This window comes from Lissotriton vulgaris, chromosome 2_2, assembly GCF_964263255.1.
Source record: "Lissotriton vulgaris chromosome 2_2, aLisVul1.2, whole genome shotgun sequence".
Classification (NCBI taxonomy): domain Eukaryota; kingdom Metazoa; phylum Chordata; class Amphibia; order Caudata; family Salamandridae; genus Lissotriton; species Lissotriton vulgaris.
In genome coordinates this window covers 78,844,579-78,867,351 of record NC_141688.1, presented here as the reverse complement: position 1 = coordinate 78,867,351, position 22,773 = coordinate 78,844,579, and the positions used below count along the sequence as shown (strand labels likewise).

Here is a 22,773-nt window from a genome sequence, read left to right as displayed (position 1 = left end):
AGTGAGGTACCATTTTTCTCGGGAGACCTGGGGGAACGCTGGGTGGGAGGAAATTTGTGTGAGCCCAGTGACGCCACGCTTTCCCACGCATAAAAAGTGTGAAAAAACTGACTTTTTCTGCAAAAATTGAGGTTTGCAAGGGATTCTGGGTAAAGGAACGTTGGAGGATCCACGCAAGCCATACCTCCTTGGAAGCCCCCGGGTGTCTACTTTTCAGAAATGTGTGGGTTTGGTAGGTTTTCCTACATGGCCGTCTCGCACGGGGCCAAAAACCCAGGTAACCCCTCTTTCAAAAGCTGGTGGGATTGACATTCAATACCACCAGCTTTTGCAAGAGGGGTTACCTGGGTTTTTGGCCCCGTGCTAGACGGCCATCTAGGGAAACCTACCAAACCCATACATTTCTGAAAAGTAGACACCCGGGGGCTTCCAAGGAGGTATGGCTTGCGTGGATCCTCCAACGTTCCTTTACCCAGAATCCCTTGCAAACCTCAATTTTAGCTAAAAAAAAAACGGTTTTTTCACACTTTTTTGCATGGGAAAGCGTGGCATCACTGGGCTCACACAAATTTCCTCCCACCCAGCGTTCCCCCAGGTCTCCCGATAAAAATGGTACCTCACTTGCCTGGGTAGGCATAGTGGCAGCAACAGGAAGCGGTCCAAATCATACAGTGGAAAAATAAGTTTTCAATTTGAGAGCGTGTGATTCAAGGAAATTGTGACAGACAATTTCAAGTTTGCAGGAGATTCTGGATAAAAATCCACAATAGAATTCACCAGAAAGATATGACCATATACTTCCATGGTTTAACAATAATAACTAAATTTAGTAAGTTATTTATAGCTATAATGTTCACCGTAACAAAGTTACTCAAAAGGCAAACATTCAAGGCACGGCTAAGTATTCCTGAAAGACACACACATACAGGTTGGATTTGGCACGAGGGCGAGTGATGATTCAGTACATAAAATTTTATTAACAAGATATTTCAAAAAATGAAATGCACTGTCAATAAAAAAATGCATAAAAACCGAACCAGTGACTCGCAACTCGTGAGCTGTAAAGCCACGACAAGGCACCAACCATTTTACAGGCCATTCACGCGCCTTTCATACCTGATACAAACCAGACCATTGACACCATCCAGAAAGAACAGCAACACACTACAACAATCACAATAAGAGACAAGGTACACCCTACTTCAGAAAGAGATAAAAGACAAACATTACTGCACAGCCATCTAATCCGCAAGCACACACACATTCTGGTTGGATTTGGCACGAGGGTGAGTGATGATTCAGTACATACAATTGTATTCGCAAGTAATTTCAAAAAAATGAAATACACTGCGTATAATTGAAAGTATGATAAACTGAACCACTGACTCACAGCTCGTGAGCTGTAAAGCCACGTCAAGGCACCAACCTCTTTACAGGCCATTCATACACCTTTCGTACGTGTGACACATACAAAACATTCACACCGCCAGCCACGGACCCATCACATTTCAACACTCACACCAGCAGACAGCGCCATTCAAGGGCCCATCACTTTCACACGCCCACATTTCTGACACTGCAACTACACAAAATGATGGACTGCGTGGAGTGTCACTCAACTAGCAGTGTGTGTAGTGACCAACAGAAAGTAACTACTCACACACTGCCAGCCAAGCGCCAGTCCACCCACACCACCATCCAAGCACCAGACCATGCACACCGCCAGCCAAACCCCACTCAGCACACAACGACAGCCAAGCACAACTCCGTGCACAGACAGCCAAGAACCACTCCACACATACCACCAGCCAAGTACCACTTCACACACACCACCAGCCAAGCACCACTCCACACACACCACCAGCCAAGCACCACTCCATGCAAACAGCTAAGCACCACTCCGCGCACACCATCCAGCCAAGTACCACTCCACACACACCACCAGCCATACACCAAACCACACACTCCACCAGCTAAACCCAACTCCATGCACAGACAGCCAAGCACCACTCCACGCACACCACCAGCCAAGCACCACTCCACACACACCACCAGCCAAACACCACTCCATGCACAGACAGCCAAGTACCACTCCACACACACCACCAGCCAAGCGCCACTCCACACACACCGCCAGCCAAGCACCAGCCGGCACACACCACAAACACATTGAGAATTCTTTTTTTGAAAAAAACACTAAACAAATGGAAATACCTACAAAACAGCTAACACAAATTCTTAAACTAAACACTTTGCACTAATGCCAATCCTTGAAACAAACTAAAAATTTCTTACAGAATGCAGACCAGGCAATTCAATTTAGAGCTCATTCAAACTCCCAAAACTTCTTTTGCGTGTGGTACAATTTAAAACAACCTGACAGACACAATGCAGGCTTAGAAGGACAGTCAGGACAGTATAAACGAGACTCCTTCCGCAGGCCTCTTCGCCAACAGACTCTGCATCTTCTAGTCGGAAAGTTTCTTGCGGGAGTGGAAGGAATAGATTCAAGAAAGTGGCGATCTTTCAATCTAGCCACTTCCTCCACCACTCCAAATCTAGGAACACTTGCCTCCTCCAAAAGTACAAGCCTGCCTATTATAGACTCCTGAAACTTAACAAAAGGCATCTTATTCTGAGGACAAGACTTCTGATACACAACAAAAGCATTAAAAATTGCCAAGTGGAACAGATGGATAGCCAACTTCTTGTACCAAACGTAAGCCTTTCGAAGAACAGCATAAGGTTCCAACCTCTGATCTACTCTGTCAACACCTCCCATGAACTTATTGTAATCTACAATGCACACAGGTTTGCGCACTTCAGCACCCTGACCCCAAACAGGCTGAGGTACAGTACTTTCGTCATGGATAGTAGTCAGCATGTACACATCTCTCTTGTCTGAAAACTTCACAGCCAGAAGCTCCCCACATCGCAATGCAGTAGACTGTCCCCTCACAAGCCTTTTGCAAACAAGTTCCTTTGGGAAACCTTTCCGGTTACTGCGCATTGTGCCACAAGCAACAGTGCCCACTTTGGCCAACTCCTTGAACAACCGCACACCAGTGTAGAAGTTATCTACATACAAATGGTGGCCTTTGTGAAATAATCCTCTACCTAGTTCCCATACAATCTTCTCAGTCACTCCAAAAGTAGAAGGACAACCAGGAGGGTTAATGCTGGACTCCTTACCAGTGTACACCCTGAAATTGTAGACATATCCAGTCTCACTGTCACACAGCATATACATTTTGATTCCATAGCGTGCCCTCTTACTAGGAATGTATTGCCTAAAAACCAAGCGGCCCTTGAACAACAGCAAAGACTCATCCACTGCAATTTCTTTACCAGGGACAAAGATCTCAGAAAAACGATCAACAAAGTGATCCAGGACAGGTCGAATTTTAAACAAACGGTCACAATCAGGGTGATCACGTGACAACGCTAAACTATTATCAACAAAATGCAACATCCGAAGAAGAAGCGTATACCGATCACGACTTATGATTGCTGGAAATATAGCTGTTGCCATCAAGGGACTAGTGGACCAATATGAAGTAATTGATGGCTTCCTTAGCAAGCCCATCAAAAAAGTTAATCCAAAAAACTTTTTCAACTCTTCAACATTTGTGGGAGTCCACCGGATTGCTCTAGAATGGGGCTTAAGGCTGGCACTGTTGGCCCTCAAATATTGTTCGGCATACAAATTGGTTTGATCAACAATCCCTTGCAAAAACACATTGTCAAAAAACAACTCAAAAAAATGTATTGGCAGAAAATTCTCAGTATTCACTCTACACCCAGGAACACCAGTGAACTCTGGCAATGCCGGCTGCACCATGCCAGGGGGAACCCAGAGGCCATCCATATCAACGGGGGGAGCAGCCGCCCCAGCCTGCAGCACCAAAACATCTTGCTGCTGTTCACCAACGGGAGGCCTAACAGCCACAGATACTTCTGGCTGCACAACATCAACAGAAGACATAGCATCCCCAGAGGGCTCTTCCTGCACTACAACAACGGGAAGCCCAGCAGCCTGAGATGCTTCTTGCTGCACTACACCACCGGGAAACCAAGCAGACCCAGATGCCTCTTGCCCCTCTACACCAATGGGAAGCCTAACTGCCACAGATACTTCAGGCTGCACAACACCAACAGAAGACATAGCATCCCCAGAGGGCGCATCATGCACTACACCAACGGGAAGCCCAGCAGCCACAGATGCCTTTTGCTGCACTACACCAGCAGGAAGACGAAAAGCACCAGATGCCTCTTTGCGCACCACAGCAATGTGAAGCCTTTTGGGCGCAGGCTCCAGCCCACTTACCTCTTGCCGACGTAAAAAGAAAGGAAACCTTGCGGCCCTAGGCAGCAGCACAGGTGCCTCTTGGCCCACTACCGGCATCACAATGTCCTCCTCTAACATAGGCCCTTCATCAGCACTAGAAGAAGATTCATCTTCCGATGATGATACCATGCGAAGAGAAAACTCACTGCCTGAATCTTCTGCCCCCACCTGGGAGTCCAAATCGGAGTCAGACTCTGAACCATGGTCAGAGGAAGACTCAAAAAGCAAACCAAGAACCTGCTGAGCAGTAATCCTGCGACTAGCCATTATCCTTCAAAAGCAAGAAGACTGCACACACAAGTGAACAACAACCTACACTTTGCAAAGTAAGAAGTAAACAAGGTAAGGCTTTCACAAACAGATAAATACAATCCAAAACTATTTCACTCTAACCAAATATAGCTACACTCACCAGCACCTACTCTGTTGAGACACAGCAAAAAGAAATGATATCCCACTAGAAAGAAAAAAAGAAATGACAGATTAGAAAACAAAGTACACATCAAGCACTAATACTGAAAACAAAAAAAACCAGAGCCACACAAAGTGGTAGAAGTACAACCTTTTTCAATAAGACAAACAACAAGGGAAAGTAGTACAAAATACATTCACTTACCAAGCACAAGCAACTACACAAGCTGCTAACAGACACGCAACCTACAACAATCCAAACAGCAAAAGCCTGAAACAAGACAAAAATAGAGAAGAAAAAAAAAATAACTACCACATTTCACAAACAATATGACAATTCAAAAAACAACACACAAACTTGCCCCCCAAATTTAAATTCGGCAAGATGGGCCACCAAATAGGGCTTAGACCAATTGGGATTAGATGAGGTTTAACATCAAGACACTGGTTAATTTTTTGAATTTTTTTTACTGCCAGACCCCTTTGGTGCCAGTCAGTCTTTTGCTCCTAACAGTACCCCCATCACACAGGGGCAGTAAGGACATTCATATACCTTTTGTACGTGTGACACATACAAAACATTTACACCGCCAGCGCCATTCAAGGGCCCATCACTTTCACACGCCCACATATCTGACACAGCAACTACAGAAAAAGATGGACTGCATAGAGTGTCACTCAACTAGCAATGTGTGTAGTGACCAACAGAAAGTAACTACTCACACACCACCAGCCAAGCGCCACTCCACGCATACCGCCAGCCAAGCACCACTCAGTGCACAGACAGCAAAGTAGCACTCCACGCACACCACCAGCCAAGCGCCACTCCACCCACACCGCCAGCCAAGCAGCACTCCGTGCACAGACAGCAAATGACCACTGCACACACACCAGCCAAGCACCACTCCACACACACCGCCAGCCAAGCACACTGCGTGCATAGATAGCCAAGTACCCCTCCACGCACACTGCCAGCCAAACACCACTCAGCGCACACCGACAGCCAAGTACCACTCCACACACACCGCCAGCCAAGCACCACTCCACACACACCGCAAGCCAAGCGCCACTCACCGCCAGCCAAACACCGCTCCACGCACACCATCCAGCCAAGTACCACTCCACACACACCGCCAGCCAAACACCACTCCACACACACCACCAGCCAAACACCACTCCGTGCACAGACAACCAAGTACCACTCCACACACACCACCAGCCAAGCGCCACTCCACACACACCGCCAGCCAAGCAGCACTCCGTGCACAGACAGCAAAGTAGCACTCCTCGCACACCACCAGCCTTGCGCCACTCCACACACACCGTCAGCCAAGCACCACTCCGTGCACAGACAGCAAAGTATCACTCCACGCACACCACCAGCCAAGCGCCACTCCACACACACCGCCAGCCAAGCAGCACTCCATGCACAGACAGCAAATGACCACTCCACACACACACCACCAGCCAAGAGCCACTCCACACACACCGCCAGCCAAGCACCACTCCGTGCATAGATAGCCAAGTACCACTCCACGCACACCACCAGCCAAACACCACTCAGCGCACACCGACAGCCAAGTACCACTCCACACACACCGCCAGCCAAGCACCACTCCACGCACACCGCAAGCCAAGCGCCACTCCGTGCACAGACAGCCAAGTACCACTGCACGCACACCGCCAGCCAAGCACCACTCCACGCACACCGCAAGCCAAGCGCCACACACCACCAGCCAAACACCACTCCGTGCACAGACAGCCAAGTACCACTCCACACACACTGCCAGCCAAGCACCACTCTGTGCATAGATAGCCAAGTACCCCTCCACGTACACCGCCAGCCAAAAACCACTCAGCGCACACCGACAGCCAAGTACCACTCCACACACACCGCCAGCCAAGCACCACTCCACGCACACAGCAAGCCAAGCGCCACTCACCACCAGCCAAACACCGCTCCACGCACACATCCAGCCAAGTACCACTCCACACACACCACCAGCCAAACATCACTCCGTGCACAGACAGCCAAGTACCACTGCACGCACATCCAGCCAAGCGCCACTCCACACGCACCGCCAGCCAAACCCCACTCCACGCACACTGCAAGCCAAGCGCCACTCCGCACACACCGCCAGCCAAGCACTACTCCTTGCCCAAGGGGTCGCTACCTAAAAACAAAATTTTAATTCCCTGGTGCTAGTGGGCATTTTCTGCCCCCCCCCCTGGGTGCAAAACTGCCCCCAGGGTGGACAGAAAAACAAAAAAACCATCATGGCCACCTGGAAGCGACCCTTACCCAAGGGGTCGCTTCCCAAAACAAACACATTGCCCCAACAAAAAATCCTAGTGCTAGTGGGAAATTTCTGCCCCCCCTGGGGGCAAAACGGCCGAAAAACAGGCCGATTTGCCCCCAGGGGGGGCAGAAAATCGAAAATTATATTGTTGCCCACCTGGAAGCGACCCTTGCCCAAGGGGTCGCTTCCTAAAAGCTAAAAACAAAATCCCTGGTGCTAGTGGGCATTTTCTGTCCCCCCTGGGGGCAAAAAGGCAAAAAAAACGGGCCGATTTGCCCCCAGGGGGGGACAGAAAAACGTAAACAAAAACAATCGCCGCCATCTTGGCTTTACAAAACAACCCTGGTGCTAGTGGGAAATTTCTGCCCCCCCTGGGGGCAAAACGGCCGAAAAAACGGGCCGATTTGCCCCCAGGGGGGGCAGAAAATCGAAAATTACATTGTTGCCCACCTGGAAGCGACCCTTGCCCAAGGGGTCGCTTCCGAAAAGCTAAATAAACAATCCCTGGTGCTAGTGGGGGCATTTCCGCCGCACAATCGCGACGCTGTGCGCGATCGTGAGGCAGAAATGCCCTGCAAAGAGACATCAGGGGAAAGGAAAATCTCTTTCCTCTCCCCTGATGCCTCTTCGCTGCCCCAAACCCCCGCCGGACACCAGAAACCCACCTTCTTCTCCAGCGCTCAGGAAGCAAATGGCTTCCCGAGCGCAGGGAATCCCTGATGATGTCAGCGCGCGCTGTGCGCGCTGACGTCATCAGGGATTCCCACGGGGGGGGGGCGGGGGGTGCAGCGGAAGCTCTTCCGCTGCCGCCCCCAGCAGCACAACGAAGATCGCAGACCCTCGGGGGGAGCGCCAGCGCTTCTCCCGAGGGTGGGGCTGATGACGAGCTGGCCTTGTCATCCGCGCACGACAGGTAAGCGCCATGACGAGCCCAGCTCGTCATTAGCCTCGAAGGGGTTAATCAGGTAGAAATCTACACGGAACTCCCAATTCTGTTCAGCTCAACACATACATTTCCCACCTGCTCTTAGCAAATGGTAAATGCGGAGACCTTCTTTACATTCTTCCCCTAAAGAGGAAGGCTTTCTATATCACTAAAGAAGTTCCATATTACCGTAAATGGTCAGGAGAGCTCTTCACGCTCTTTTAGGTCTCACCTACCAGACCTATGAGGAACATAGTTTTAGAAAAAAGTGGAGTTTGACTATCAATTAGGAAACAAACTTTACATGAAAAACATTTTTGATTCTGAAAATGCAAATTAAATCAGCATACTTTGACTCAAGCGGGATAAGGGAGATATACGTCTTATCTGAATTGGCTCTATATACATTAAATGAAAATGAAATAGTACCCTAACGTATCAACAAAATCAATAAATTGTCACCACACTCTGAAAAGTGTACTTCTGGAGAATTTACATATTTATTTACAGTTTTTATAAAACAATAGTAATAAAAAAAAACGGTGCAAGGACTATTAAGTATAGTCAGTGAGAAAGAAAAGGGTGCTCAAGTGTTTAGAAAAAGAAAGGAAAGAAATTTAGTATATAGTTCTGATACTTACAATAGAACAAAGCGGGCAACCTTCCGCTGTTGGTGTGTGCCTGTCCGCACAATTTGTTTTGGGGGGTAAGAGGAGGATGGGGACGTTATAGGTACAGGCACATTGGTAATAAAAGCGTCGACGTTTCGACCCTGATGCTCATGGGATGTTTGGGGCCTCGGCGGCGGGTCTTCCTCAGGACGGGGGGGGAAGTGGTGAGGGGAAGAGAGCTGGCTTGGCCGTAGTCCGATGAATGGTCTGGATGGGGCACCTAAAGTGTAAAAGGAGAGGTTGCTATTACGATGATCATTGATTGATATTTACAGGAGTGTGGTCTAAGTACATACTGAAGGGTACATTACCAATAAAGCTGGTCAACTGGGAATTCAGTTCAAGCTTCCAGGGTATGAATCACCTGTAGTGTATAGAAGATATTGGAACATTATCAGTTCCCATCTCCCAAGGGCAACTGACATTCAGTATCATGCCTATGGAGAAACAGAGGCGATATTCCTTCTAAGCCACCGGATTGCCCGTGGGGGCACCGGTAGGACTGCCCTATTAAATCCATCCCTTGGTAAGTCTCACTCTGCATCTCGATTGTTTGACAGTACATAATAAAGGTTGGGGTCTGAACATGTGCTCCTCCCCCACAGGTATTATAATAAAGAACAGATTGACCTACTCAGTGAATCATTCCCCAAGTCAGTAGGTGAGTCTAGTATCCTCCTGAGGAAGACCCGTCGCCGAGGCCCCAAACATCCCATGAGCATCAGGGTCGAAACGTCGACGCTTTTATTACCAATGTGCCTGTACCTATAACGTCCCCATCCTCCTCTTACCCCCCAAAACAAATTGTGCGGACAGGCACACACCAACAGCGGAAGGTTGCCCGCTTTGTTCTATTGTAAATATCAGAACTATATACTCAATTTCTTTCCTTTTTTTTTCTAAACATTTGAGCACCCTTTTCTTTCTCACTGACTATACTTAATAGTCCTTGCGCCGTTTTTTTGAATACTATTGTTTTATAAAAACTGTAAATAAATATGTAAATTCTCCAGAAGTACACTTTTCAGAGTGTGGTGACAATTTATTGATTTTGTTGATACGTTAGGGTACTATTTCATTTTCATTTAATGTATATAGAGCCAATTCAGATAAGAAGTATATCTCCCTTATCCAGCTTGAGTCAAAGTATGCTGATTTAATTTGCATTTTCAGAATCAAAAATGTTTTTCATGTAAAGTTTGTTTCCTAATTGATAGTCAAGGACCACTGTTTTTTCTAAAACTGGTTCATACCCAGGTCCTTTGACTCTATGGGTGACACCCCATTGATTTATTGGTCGCTATGAGGAACATAGTCTGCGGACTTTCCCATGTTTAGCAATGGACATCTTGGATGCCCCGATGAGAATCGTGGTTGCTGTTAATAGTGTGAAGAAACTATGACTTAATCTGAAACAATTAAAAGAATGAACTTTAAAAGACACAAAAAGAAATTTAGCTTTTTAAGCTTTAACGCCTTGTGTTTTTTAAGATTTGTTGTTTAGCACCTGATCTGTGACTCCATCATCAACCCGACCTAATGTCCGAGATTTTTTGCAGATGTGTCGATGGTGAAGATATCATTATTTTTTCTCCCTTATAAACATAGTACATTAAGGACATGTCCATTTTCACTTAATCTTGCCTGCTTACCTGTTTAGGTCTCACACCTGGTGATTACAGCGCGAAAGCGCTGTCTTGCCTGTGAGACCTATAGTCACCGGCTCTCCTTCCCAGGAGACAGGAGATAAGCACGCACAGCATGCTGGAATCGGATCAGGTAGCGCGCAGACAGCATGGCGGAAACACACACGAACATGCATGCACGCGCACACACACACACACATACGCACACATGTGCACACGCACGCACACACAAGCGCACACAACCCCTCCACCCCACTCACCGGGCTCTTTCCGCTACAGGCTCTGCCGCATCAGCGTACGACGCTGGTTGTCCCTCTCTCCCTCGTCAGCGGGTCAGTGTCGGCAGCAAGCGGGGCTCTCCTCGAGCACGGGAGCCCCGCTAGCTCACGCGCTCACTTCCGGCTGGCTTCACGGGCACAGGAGCACGGAGTAGGCTCCTGTCTGCTTCCGGTCTTTTTGCGGCTCCGCCCCCGTCCCAACACAGGTTGCCTGGCTTCCTGTCCAAGCCGGGCTGCAACGGTGAGTTTGTCAATTAATGTGCTTATTAGTAATTCTGCTGATCACTTATCCGTAGCAAGCGGCTACTCTAGGATAGTGAATACACACTTCTATATTTCATTGAGGAGAAGTGTGGCTCAATGGGATGGTGCAGTGAGATAAATAACGGTGATAGATCAAGCCCTGATCTTTGGACTGGGTAAGAGTGGTCTGCTTAATTCAGATACTCTGTTCATCACCACCCCCTTTTCTGAATCGTTTTTGGCCACTATAGGTGTGGCAGGGTATACTCAGACATGAGTCCCTTTCTCACTGCACCATCAGGATTCAAGCAAGCCGGGCCGAAGAAGGCTGAAATGCCAGAAACCGGTCCCCGGTAGCTTGTCTCCTTTCTGGTGAAGAATTGGCTTGGTAGTTTAGTCTGCCCTGTTCCCATGATGCACTGGGCCAGGGACAGACTGATTTGCATATAGCCGGGTTCTGAGCTGGGATGGTGCAGTGAGATAAATAACGGTGATGGATCAAGCCCTGATCTTTGGACTGGGTAAGAGTGGTCTGCTTAATTCAGACACTCTGTTCAACACCACCCCCTTTTCTGAATCGTCAATGGTTAAGCGGCATACCCTGATGCAGATGTCTGGCCGGGACCAGGGTTCAATTCCCGACGCGGCAGGTCTTAGGCTCAATGTCCACGGACTCAATAATTCTCGCCTCGGTGCCTACTCTAATCACGGGTCCCACTCTGCAACTCTGCGCAATAGCTTGCTTAATCTCCACAACGGCCTTAAAGCGCTGGGATGCCTGGTTTCACCTTGGGGGTGCCCAGTAGGGAGCATCTCACAGGGAAAGCCAGGACGGGTTCCTCAGCGGTATACAGCGCCAAGATGCCTGTCAGGTGATAGTGCGCTTTACAAGTATACATACATTTACATTTACATTTACATTGCAAGCACTGCGCATAAGGGAATTTTATTAATACGTACCGTATCATGAATTCAGGAACGTGAGTGTGTGAAAGTGTAGAAAAGGAGTTGCCAAACCCCTAATGATACTATTGGTGCACATGGGAGGATCATACCAGCAATAAACTGCTCGTTATAACGGAACATGGTTCTTAAAACATTCACTCTCCTTGGAATGACAATGCGAATCTTCCCTGGAATGGAAATAGTGAAATTGGAATTCAGGAATCCCTGCTTCGCAACCGAGCATAACTCATTGAGGAGCTGGGATGAAACCAGCTGACCACAGACTAGGCGTGAATCTAGTTTTGTCGAAGAGTTTTAAACATTTTTAAAAAAAAAAAATATATTTTTATTGCAGGAATCAGCCAAAATTACATAGTAGATCAAAGACATTTCTGCAAAATAGAACATAATCAATAGACCCCCCGTGGGGAAGCACCTCTCGTACACAGCCATTCAGCCCACAACCCGAAGGCCGGGCGGCGTCTGTAATGAGTCCACATTAGAGGGTCTGGTAGTCTGTTGAGGTCGATCTGCATAAATGATCGGTCTTCGTCTGCTGTTTTAAATCATCTCAAAATCCCACCCCCCCCCATTTCCCACTTAACCCAACTCCCTTCAAAGGATCGGGGACTATTCACGCAGTATGAAAAACCAGAATAATGATGAAATGAAAGTGTCCTACGCTCCCCTCCACCTCTATTTCCCCCCCCCCTCACTGAACCCCGCCATTAGTGTGTTATGCGTGCGGTAAGAGCTTGTGGAAGAAAACCTTTTCCTGCTGTATAGAAGATCAGTGTAATGTATGTCTAACGGGACCAAGGTTGTGCCATATCATCACTCTCGGAATCACTGGAAGAGCTGTAATCACGCAAGGCCTGCACTAATGTCTCCCATTCCAGCGCAGCTTCTAGCGCCTTCTCATTCTGCTGTCGCCACGCCAATTGGTACCGCAGGGTGCTCTCCCCCATATCCCATTTCAGGAGTTCATTGTGCCATTTACTGCCTGTTGGACCAACTCGTGCCTTCCAGTGCCTGGTTATCTCCCTCTTTGCCAGAATGAGCCCCATGTCAATGAACTTACTGGAGATTTTATTTTTAGGGGTATGAGGGAACCAGTGTAGGATCCCCACCGCCGCGTCAAAGGTCAGGGATCTCCCAGTGACTCCATTAAGGGTGTCACCTATCAGCAGCCAGTATGAGGACAGCGCTGGGCAGGACCACAGCATATGTATAAGGTCCGCCGCAGGTGCTCGGCACCTGTGGCAAGCCGCTGTATCAGAGGCGAAATATTGTTGAATTTTCGCCGGGGTCAGGTAGGCCCGGTGAAGTACGTAAAAATGAACTAACTGAAACCAGGCGTGGCGCGTTCCTTTCCAGGCATGACGCATCAGTTGTGCCCACGTGGTTTCCGGAATGTCCTTCCCAATGTCTGCCTCCCACCTAGTCTTGAGTGTACTGAGCGGGGGCAGCCCTTCGTTGATCAATCTAGAGTATAAACACGTTACCGCTTTGACCGTCCCCGACGACATCATGGCATATTGGCACACCGGAGATGTTGGTGGCTCCTCCACACCCCTCTGCCAGTGCGTCTAGATCACTCGAGTGACTGCTGTGTGGAGCAAGAAGTCGCCTCGGAACGTCAAAGCGGTTCAGAATCTCCTGGAAGGGCAGCAACATTCCGTCCTCATAAAGGTCACCTACTAGTTGTAGCCCTGCGTCCTCCCAGTGCTTTAAACGTGACCAGTCCCCCCATGTGGCAAGGCAGTGAGCATTCCCAACGGAATCTCCGGAGCATACGGGTGTTTCATCTACCCTCGGCCATGGGCTCGATTCCAGCACAATCGTATAGTGCGTTCCTCGAGCGTGAGGTCTTTCAGGGCTAACCTTTGACGCAATGCAATGTAGGATATGACATGTCTGGGCACACCCCTTCCCCTCCCCTCCTCTGGGCCTCGGAACTCCCTCGCCACTTCCTGGGTAAAGGTTTGCAATTGAGCCGCCAAATAGTACTTTTCGAAATCTGGCACCACTAGGCCCCCCTCCGGTTTCGGCCTCATCAGGGTTCTGAGCGCCACCCTTCGGCGGCCCGATCCCCAAAGGAACGCCACCAACATGGAGCCCAGGAGCCGGAATGTGGCCGTCGGGATCCAAATCGGGAGCGTGCAAAAGTAATACAACAGCCGAGTGAGTGCCACCATTTTCAGCAGTGCTATGCGTCCAGCCACCGACAGCGGCAGGGTGGCCCAAAAGTCCATACTGCCTCGTAGTGCGCGGATACATCGGGCTATATTGCCGTCTAGGAGATCGGCAGGGTCATGGTATACATATACTCCTAGGTATTTGAGGCAGCTAGGTTCCCATCTGATCTCTCTGACGGTGTCAGGTCTGGACTCCTTTCGAACCGGAAACAGGCAAGTTTTGGACCAATTTACTTTGAGGCCCGAGATCTCTCCGAATGTCGTGAGGGCCGTATCAGCCCCAGACAGGGCATTGCCCGAATCCTCGAGGAAGAGGAGCAAATCATCGGCATAAAAGGAGATGTATTGTTGTCCCGAGAAGGTCTGTAGTCCACCGAAGTAGGCCCCAGTTCGAATCGCCATTGCCAGTGGTTCTACCGCGAGCGCAAAGAGCAGGGGGGATAGTGAGCATCCATGTCTCGTGCCTCGTTCGACTGGGTATTGTTGGGAGACCAACGGGCCCGTTCTCACTCTGGCCGTCGCCGAGGCATATAGTACCATGGTCCATCAGGTAAACCCTTCTCCGAGACCAAAATGCGCCAACACCCTATGTAAGTACTCCCATTCTAGGCTGTCGAAGGCCTTTTTCCAGGTCTATCGACAGGATTAAGGGGCATGGGGCCTCTGCGTGGGATTCCTCCAGTAAACGGAACAAGCGATGGATATTCATAGTCTTATTACGTTTAGGGATGAATCCCGCTTGATCCTCATCTACTAAGGGGCTCATGTGACCTAACAGTCTCGACGCTAATATGCTGCTCAGGATTTTATAATCAACTGTTGGCATCGATAGCGGTCGATAAGACGCCGGGTCATCGGCCTCCCTGCCAGGTTTGAGGAGGGGGACCACCAAGGCTTCGGACATCGAGCCGGGGAGGCGTCCCAAACGTTTCGCTTCCCTATATACCACTAATAGTCGGGGGGCAGGAGGTCCATGTAGGTGGAGTAAAATTCCACCGGGAGCCCGTCAAGGCCCGGAGTCTTGTTTCTCGCCATCCCCTTTATGGCGCTACGGATTTCTCCGAGCTCTATGTCTTTACCCAAGTCCTTCGCTATTTCAGGGGCCAGTGCGGGGATCTGCAAGTTCTGCAAGTAGTCATCAATCTGGGCAGTGTCCTGGGTTAGCCTACTACAATATAGCTTTTCATAATACCTCAGATAACAGTCGAGTATCTCTGGCTGGGTGTGTACCTCGGCTCCCTCCGCGGTGCGCATTGCCACCGTTTGGGTGGTTCGTCTCATGGGATTGGCTAACCAGGCTAAGAGTGCGCCCGATTTATTCCCCTCTGTCAGTGACCTGGTGACATATGCCTTATAGTCAAAGCAACGCAATTGTTCGACTTCTACAGCTACCGCCTACCTCGCTGCGGAAGTTCGTTCCTGGAGTTCCGGGTGGCCGGGACGGAGAAGTTCCATCTCGCGGAGTTTCCGATCAGCGTTGGCCAGGTCATCAAGGATGACCTTTCGCATTCCCACTTTCTTAGTTATGCAGTAGCCTCTAACCACCACCTTAAAAGCATCCCACTCTAAGGCCCTCGACCCGGCCGTGCCTTCGTTCATCACCAAAAATTCAGCAATTTTGTCCTCTAGATCCGTCTTAAACACTAGATCCTCCAATATCTCGGGGCGCAGCTTCCAAGTGGGGACACTAGGGACACCCGGGAACCATCGAAAATCCGCTAACAGGGGGTTGTGGTCAGAGATAGTCCTGGTCAAGTATTCGAACCGCACGGTCGCGGACACTAGTTCCGTCGATCCCAACAGCCCATCTAGTCTTACATGTAGTTCATGCATGCCAGAGAAGTACGAGTAGTCCTTGGTACAAGGGTGTTGTGCACGCCACATGTCCGTCAGCCCCCACTGAGTCTGCCACTCCCTCCGGCCTTTAGCCACCTGTCGGACTGGGGAGTCCGGAGGGGGGGGGGGGGGTGTGAACGATCGATATCAACGTCCACCACCGAGTTAAAGTCTCCTCCCATCAGGAGTGTCCCCGACAGGAAGTGGGCCAAGGAGCCCGATAGCGCGGCCAGGAAAGCGAGTTGGTCCACGTTGTGCGCATACATGCAACAAATGTTCAGAGCCCTACCCCCCAACGTGCCAGAAATTGCCACATATCGCCCCTCCGGATCCATCACAGATTTGGTAACCTGCAAGGGTATCCCAGCCTGCACCCAGATCAACACCCCTCTTGCGTAAGCTGAGTATGTGGTGTAGTATACCTGCCCTCTCCACCTACGCTGTAACGCTAACCCTTCTGCTTTGGTAAGGTGTGTCTCTTGTAGCAGTGCAATCTGCACCCCTCTACGCACCAGATAAGCGTGGATCTTGTGCCGTCTGGACATGGTGTGAAGGCCTCGCACATTCCAAGTGATACATTTCAGATTAGTGACATCAGCCATTGTCCCATGGTGTTTCGTCTAGGTTCCTTCAGCAATGCTCAGTTATAGACAGTTGTACAGTCAATTCAACACCAATGGCGGTCTCCCCCCCCAACTACAACAGACCTACCCCCTGCAACAAACGCCCTCCCACCCTCCCCAGAACAGGTCCCAAAAAGTACCATCTAGTCCCCATCCAAACCGTACCCTCAGAAAAAGCCCCTTTCCCAACTATTCCTACGGTAGCCACCGCAGGTATGCCTTAAGGGCCGAGTGGGGGTCGAGCGCCAACAAGGGGTCACCGAGTCTCAGGCTGCCGAGACCTGACCGAGCCCCTGATCATGAATATCGGGCATAAAGAGCCATCCCCCCCCCCCCCTTTCCGGTGATGCCTGGCCAAGCAACGACTCCCAGAGATCCCTCACCCCCCGCCATATTCCCCCACCCAAATGGAATCAGCTCACCCGAGTTCATCCCTGCCCATCTAGTAGGCCTTCTGCCGAGTCAGGAGTAATCACAGGTAAGTTCACACTGTCAGTCTCCGAGTCCTCCGTGTCTGATTGGCCCCCATCTCCGCCAGGTTCCGAGTCTTCCGTGATGGGTCCGCCTTGGAAGCCAGATAAGTTGGAAACCATCTCCAGCACTCCTCGGCTGCAGTCTCCACCTTCGAGGGCCTGCTCGGTTTACCGTGGCGGCTCCGAAGTCTTTTGGACCTCCGTTGTTGTCCAGCCTCCGACGCGTTTGAAAGGAGGAACCGAGGCCATCTTTACCAGCTCTGTACAGTTCAAGCCAATTGCAAACGTCCTCTGGATTTTCAAAGAATTTGGTCGTGTCATCAAGGATGATGCAGAGTTTCGCCGGAAAGAGTAGGGAGTACTGAATGCCCTCGCTCCGCAACTCTCGCTTGACCGCTAGGAAAGAGGTCCGCTTACGCTGGGTCTCATAAGTGTAGTCAGGGAAAATGTTCACTTGACTGTTCTCCACCTGGTACGGGCCGTTGTGCCTGGCGGCATTGAGGCAAAGATCTCTGTCCCGGAAATGTAATAATCGCGCCACCATCGGGCGCGGGGAGCGGCCCTGTTGAGGAAGCCTGGCTGGTACCCTGTGCGCCCGTTCCAGGGTGTAGAAGGAGGAGAGCCCCTCAGGCGCCACCACAGTCCGGGGCCAATTCTCCAGATAGGCCACCATGTCGCCATTTTCAATCTTCTCCGGTAGGCCCACTACGCGGATGTTATTCCTCCTATTGCGCCCTTCCGCGTCCTCCGCTCGTCTCTCCAAATCACCAATCCGGGTCAGGGCATCCTTTATCGTAGCGGCCAGGGTCTTTTGCGTTGGCTCTAGGACTCTCACCGAGCTCTCCACCTCTTTGACCCTGTCCGAGAGCTTACCATGATCCGCCCTGAGAAGGCCCAGACTTGTTGCGACTTGCGCAATGTCCTGTTGTAAGGCTGATCGTGTATCTGCGATCGCCTCTAGGATCTTATCGAATTGTTGCTGTAGGTGAGGGCCTCCGGATCTCTCCAGGTCGTGCCGGTCGTCTTTATCCGGGGCCTCCGTATCCGAGATGGCCGGAGGGCCACCTTTAGGTCCCCTCGGTTTCCCCATGGCGGGCGTGCACTGCAGCAGGGGGCTCGACAGACCAGTCAGCCCTCCCCTGGTGAGCTGCAACCGATTCTCCGGGAGCACCTGAGGGAGGATGTAGAAGCGATCACCGCCAGGCAACGCAGTCCCGCCGGACCAAGTTAGGCCCCAGTCTTCTGCCACCTATGTAGCCGAACCTCCGGTGGGGCGTGCGAGTGTTGTATCGCCGCTTGCAATGTTCCGCAGGGCCCGAAGGGGTCCAGACTCACTGGCGTCTGGTACCCTCACCGTTAAGTTTCAGGATCCAGACGGAGTAAGTACGTCTGTCTCGGGTGGCTCAGCGCCTCCGGCCACACCCTCCGGCAGTGAGGGCCCTCACAACGCCGACAGATCAATCAGCAATCTTCCGGTGTTAGCAACCTCCCGGGCCGTTGGATGGACCGCCGCTTCTCCGAGGGAAGAGATGGAAAGAAGGCGAGTGCGGAGCCAGCGGTCTCTTCCGGGCTGAGATTCTCGCCAGTTCTATCGAGCTGGGGTGGGCGCCATCTTGAGCTCCGCTCCGCTTCCTCCGCAACTTCGGTTTTCGTCGAGATTAGCCGGTATTCGGGTTTCTCCAGGTGCCCCACCAAGTCGGCCCCGCAGCACTCTTCAATTTGAGGGGATCGGGGGCCCAAGACCCTCGGGATTCAGGATAAATGCGGGCTCAGTCTCGGAGCCGAGCTCTCAGGAGACCACCGCCATCGGCGTCCAAACCACGCCCCTCTCTTAGAGTTTAAACATGTGCCGACACTGGGATATTGAGATACCTAATCGTGTTGTTTTTTTTTTTTAGGTTTGTGTGCAAGGGGCTAATGGTTTCTTCCGTATCTTAGCATGGCGATGATGGTGAGCCTTTCTGCTTAAGCAATTATTTATAGCCCTGCATTTCCCAGCAGGCAGCTGAGTATTTCTGAGAGGCAGGTTGTAGTCTGCTGCATGCTGGATATCCAGAAGACTCTGAATTTTTGCAAACGTGTGATCAGTGAAATGCGTTACCGATACAGAGATCCTCCTGTCCCAGTGCACATGATCGTGTCTTTGCCAGAGTGCTGTCAGCGTGTCCTTTCTTAGTGTGCGTCCTTTCTCAGTGTGCGTCCTTTCTCAGTGTGCGTCCTTTCTCAGTGTGCATGAAACAGTGCGCTGTCATAATCCCTGCCACAGTGTGCTGCCAGTAGTGTCTCTATTCCTGTATGCTGTCCTAGTCTTGTGTACCAGTGTGTGTGTTAATATTGCCTGATCACACTGCAGTGCCTCTGTCTGCACCATTGAATTGCCAGCGTCTCCTATCGCATGTCGTGTCCCAGTGTGCGTTTCAGTGTCTCCTGTCTTAGTGTGCGTCCCAAAGCGTGTCAGTGTTTCACTGACACATAGTAGGGGGAAACATCCTTTACAACGAAACTTTTACAACGCAGTGCTATTACAACGCAGGTTTTACAACGAAAACCATTACAACGCTTTGCACTGGGGGGCGCTGTAGGATAGGGAATAGTTTTAATTTACTATCCAACACCTTCCCTACTGTCCACGGGGACTGGAGTTGGAATAGTAAATTAAACTATTCACTATCCAGCACCCCAAAGCGCTATGAGTTGTAACAGCATGCGTTGTAAAAACTGCGTTGTAACAGCATGCATGGTAAAAGCATGTGTTGTAATGTCATACATCCCCTAGTAGGTCTCCTCTCCCCTTGAGCATGTCAGTACTTCCCATGACCGTGCGCTGTCACTGGGAAAATGCAGGGAGAAAATGAAACTCAGAGACTCGTAAAACTAAACGCGCCATGGAGACGCTACGGTTTGCTAATGCAAAAGCGGGCTACACTTAAGAACTCCCATATAGATAGTAAATACGTCATGGTAAAGTAGTAACTCGCATTTAGAAGCCAGAAACACAAACCAAAGCTCGACGCTCCGGCAAAGTAAAAGCGGCATGAGATGTTACAGCCCGCTATTAGAAAGCCGTTTCCCGTCCAGGCGCATGCACATCTCCTTCCGAGATGATCTTGAGTCGACGGAGCCGTACACGTGCACATCGCCTGTCCGGGCGCATGCACAGCTCCTGTCCCTCTTCCGAACACAAAACCGATGACAATAGACCTCAACAAGCATTTGCAATGCAATAGGTCTCGCATTTACACGAGTTTAATCTATTAGTATTGTAAAGGACATGCCTTTTTTATGTTTTAAAAACAAAAACAAAAATAAAAGACATTGTCATTTGCAAGGTCAATAGATCAAACTCGTGTAAATGTGAGACCTATTGCATTGCAAATGCTTGTTCTTTTATCTTTTGAAAAGATGACCTATTCCCATGGGCTATTTGGGCGACATTTTGTTGATAGTGAAGAGGATGATCCTCTTATAGCATGGGTAATGTTGGCTGCTGCACCTGCAAAACTATTTCGTTGGTTCTGAAGGAATTACATTTAATTAGGACTTCTTTGGGGACTGCTCCTACATCCTCAGCATTTTCTGCTAGTTTATAAGCACAGTTGAATGCTGGACTGCTTGCTGCACCATGTCTACTCCCTCACTCTCTGAAATCCAGTCCTTTACACAAACATGATCAAGCTAACTTCTACTTGCTTCCCCCGGGCCCAAGTATGCAGGTTTCTTCATGTGCTCATTTGTATTCTGCCCCAAGCCCTGTATCGCCTACTCATTGGTGTTTTCCCTTTTCTTATTCTTAATCTCTTGCATTTGAAAGACTGATTTTTTTATTTCCTAGATACCCATTTCAATTTTGGTACGAGAACATAAAGATGTTAAAGCAGTCTCTCCTATTTTATTCACATTCATTTGTTGAGAACTTGCACAAATTTGAAGCCATTTTAGAACATTGAGGCGAGGATGTAAACCGCAAGAGAGGTCCATGATAGTGATACTACAGTCTTTAGGTAAAATGAAGCAGGTTCGGCCTACGAGCACTTTTGACTATTAAGCAGTCTGGTTCCGGTTGTCGGTGGAGGAGGAGTAAATTCAATAGGGAGGAGCGCCGTTAGCACTGTTCATCTTTGACCTGGTTACCTGGATGTGACAATTGCTGATAGGGTCTTTCCTTTCTGACTTCCTCTTCCTTGATGCAATTTCCTCTCTGAGCTGAAGCCTGCTTCCGCCTCCAGCTGCCATGCCAAAGCGAACAAGCGGTGCTGGCTGCTTCCGTCAAGCAGCCTTGTAAATACAGCAGAGTAACGCTTTCTTGGCCGGACTTGGTTGTTAGCATTCCTCTCTCCACCCTCGAAGAGATAAAAATCAGTTTAGCTTCTGAAAAGATGCAGTGTGCTTGACAACTTCCTGATGAAGGTTAAGCTCTGGGACTTCGGCCAATCATTCACTTGGAAACCTGTGTCTGTGGCAGTGCTTCACCTCCACACTTCCTCTTAAACCTCAGAGTGTATTTGGCGCCTTCGAAGTTTCTTGTGGTGGTACTGCAAATATGGTTGCTATCTATCCTCTGTCGGTGGTAACACTCCTTTAACCTGGGCATCCATCTAGAGTCTGGGGTACATCAGTCAGAGCCTCTGCAAGCCGTATCCCCATGTGTATTAGGCTCTATATAATCTCTTTGCGGGAGATGATATTGGGGGGACTTTAGTATTTACGTACATTCTCACTATTTGTTCTTAGGATAATTAGTGGGTTTCCACAGCAGCGAAAGCCAGATTTAGGCTATACCAGGCGTACACCATCAAAATTGGGTCACAAAGCCACTGTAGTTTTTTGGCAGAACCATCAGCATATTCAGTTCCTCAACTGAACTCCCTGCTGCCTTGTGGTCTCTCTGCTCTAGGCACTGATACCATCACCAGCTCCAAAAGGGTGGATCTGCTCAACCCTGTTACCTTCATGATCTCCATGTACAACCTGATCATCAGATGGAGATCAGTGAGACATCGCCTTGGCCTGGCCACACAGATGACCACTTTAACACTTTGGGCACATTGGGTCAGAGTGACATAAGCTACACTCTGGCATCCCTGCATGCATGTAGGGCTTGCCAAGAGAGATCTTTCTCCTTTCCATTTGCCTAACTTTCTTATTCTCCATCATGCATCCAATTCTTCTCAATGCCAGTTTCTCGGGGGTGCAGGCTGTTGGAATTGGCATTTTTATCTAATTGTGTGAAATGTTGCATAGCTACATAGAACTTGTGGGCCGTGTTCTATGCTTCTTTGTACTGAAGGATCGATATCTACCATCTTGTTTTATACTTTATCACTCCAAAGTTAACTGTCAGTCCAATACAAGTGAATCAACAGTCATCCTTCTTATTCTTTGCCACAAATTCTCTCTCCTGTGTGCTCACAATTGTATGTATTTGCCACACTAGTTGGATCAAGAGGCAAACATGTCACTGGCTTCTCTCCGTGTTTCTTTTGTGCATCGTACCTCAGCCCTGCTTTTTCTACTGATTAGGCTATATTAGAATATAAGATTAATTTTAATTATTTGTTCAGATCAGCCCTACGATGCGCTTTTGTGATAAACTTGCATTTTAAGGCACACAGTATCCTCCATTAAGCTTCTTTGTTCGGTCCCCTCCACCGGTCTTGTGCAGCTTTGCCATTTTTTCTGTCCCACTTTACCATTATCATGGTATCCTTTGTTTATTGCAAAATGCTTAAGAAACAAGCATTTGCAAAGCAATGAGTCTTACATTTAGGAGAGTTCGATCTATTGGCCTTGTAAATGACAATGCCTCTTATTTATGTGTTGTTTTTAAAACAGATAAATAAAAGGCATTGTCATTTATAATGCCAATCACTTTAACT

The 22,773-nt window shown here is 49.3% G+C and overlaps 1 protein-coding gene across 1 annotated transcript in view; it reads left to right on the top strand.

Annotated features, from left to right (window-relative positions):
* The window catches only part of PRMT2IP (PRMT2 interacting protein), a 146,510-nt gene that overhangs the window by 41,036 nt on the left and 82,701 nt on the right, over window positions 1–22,773 (top strand). The window lies entirely within an intron of this gene.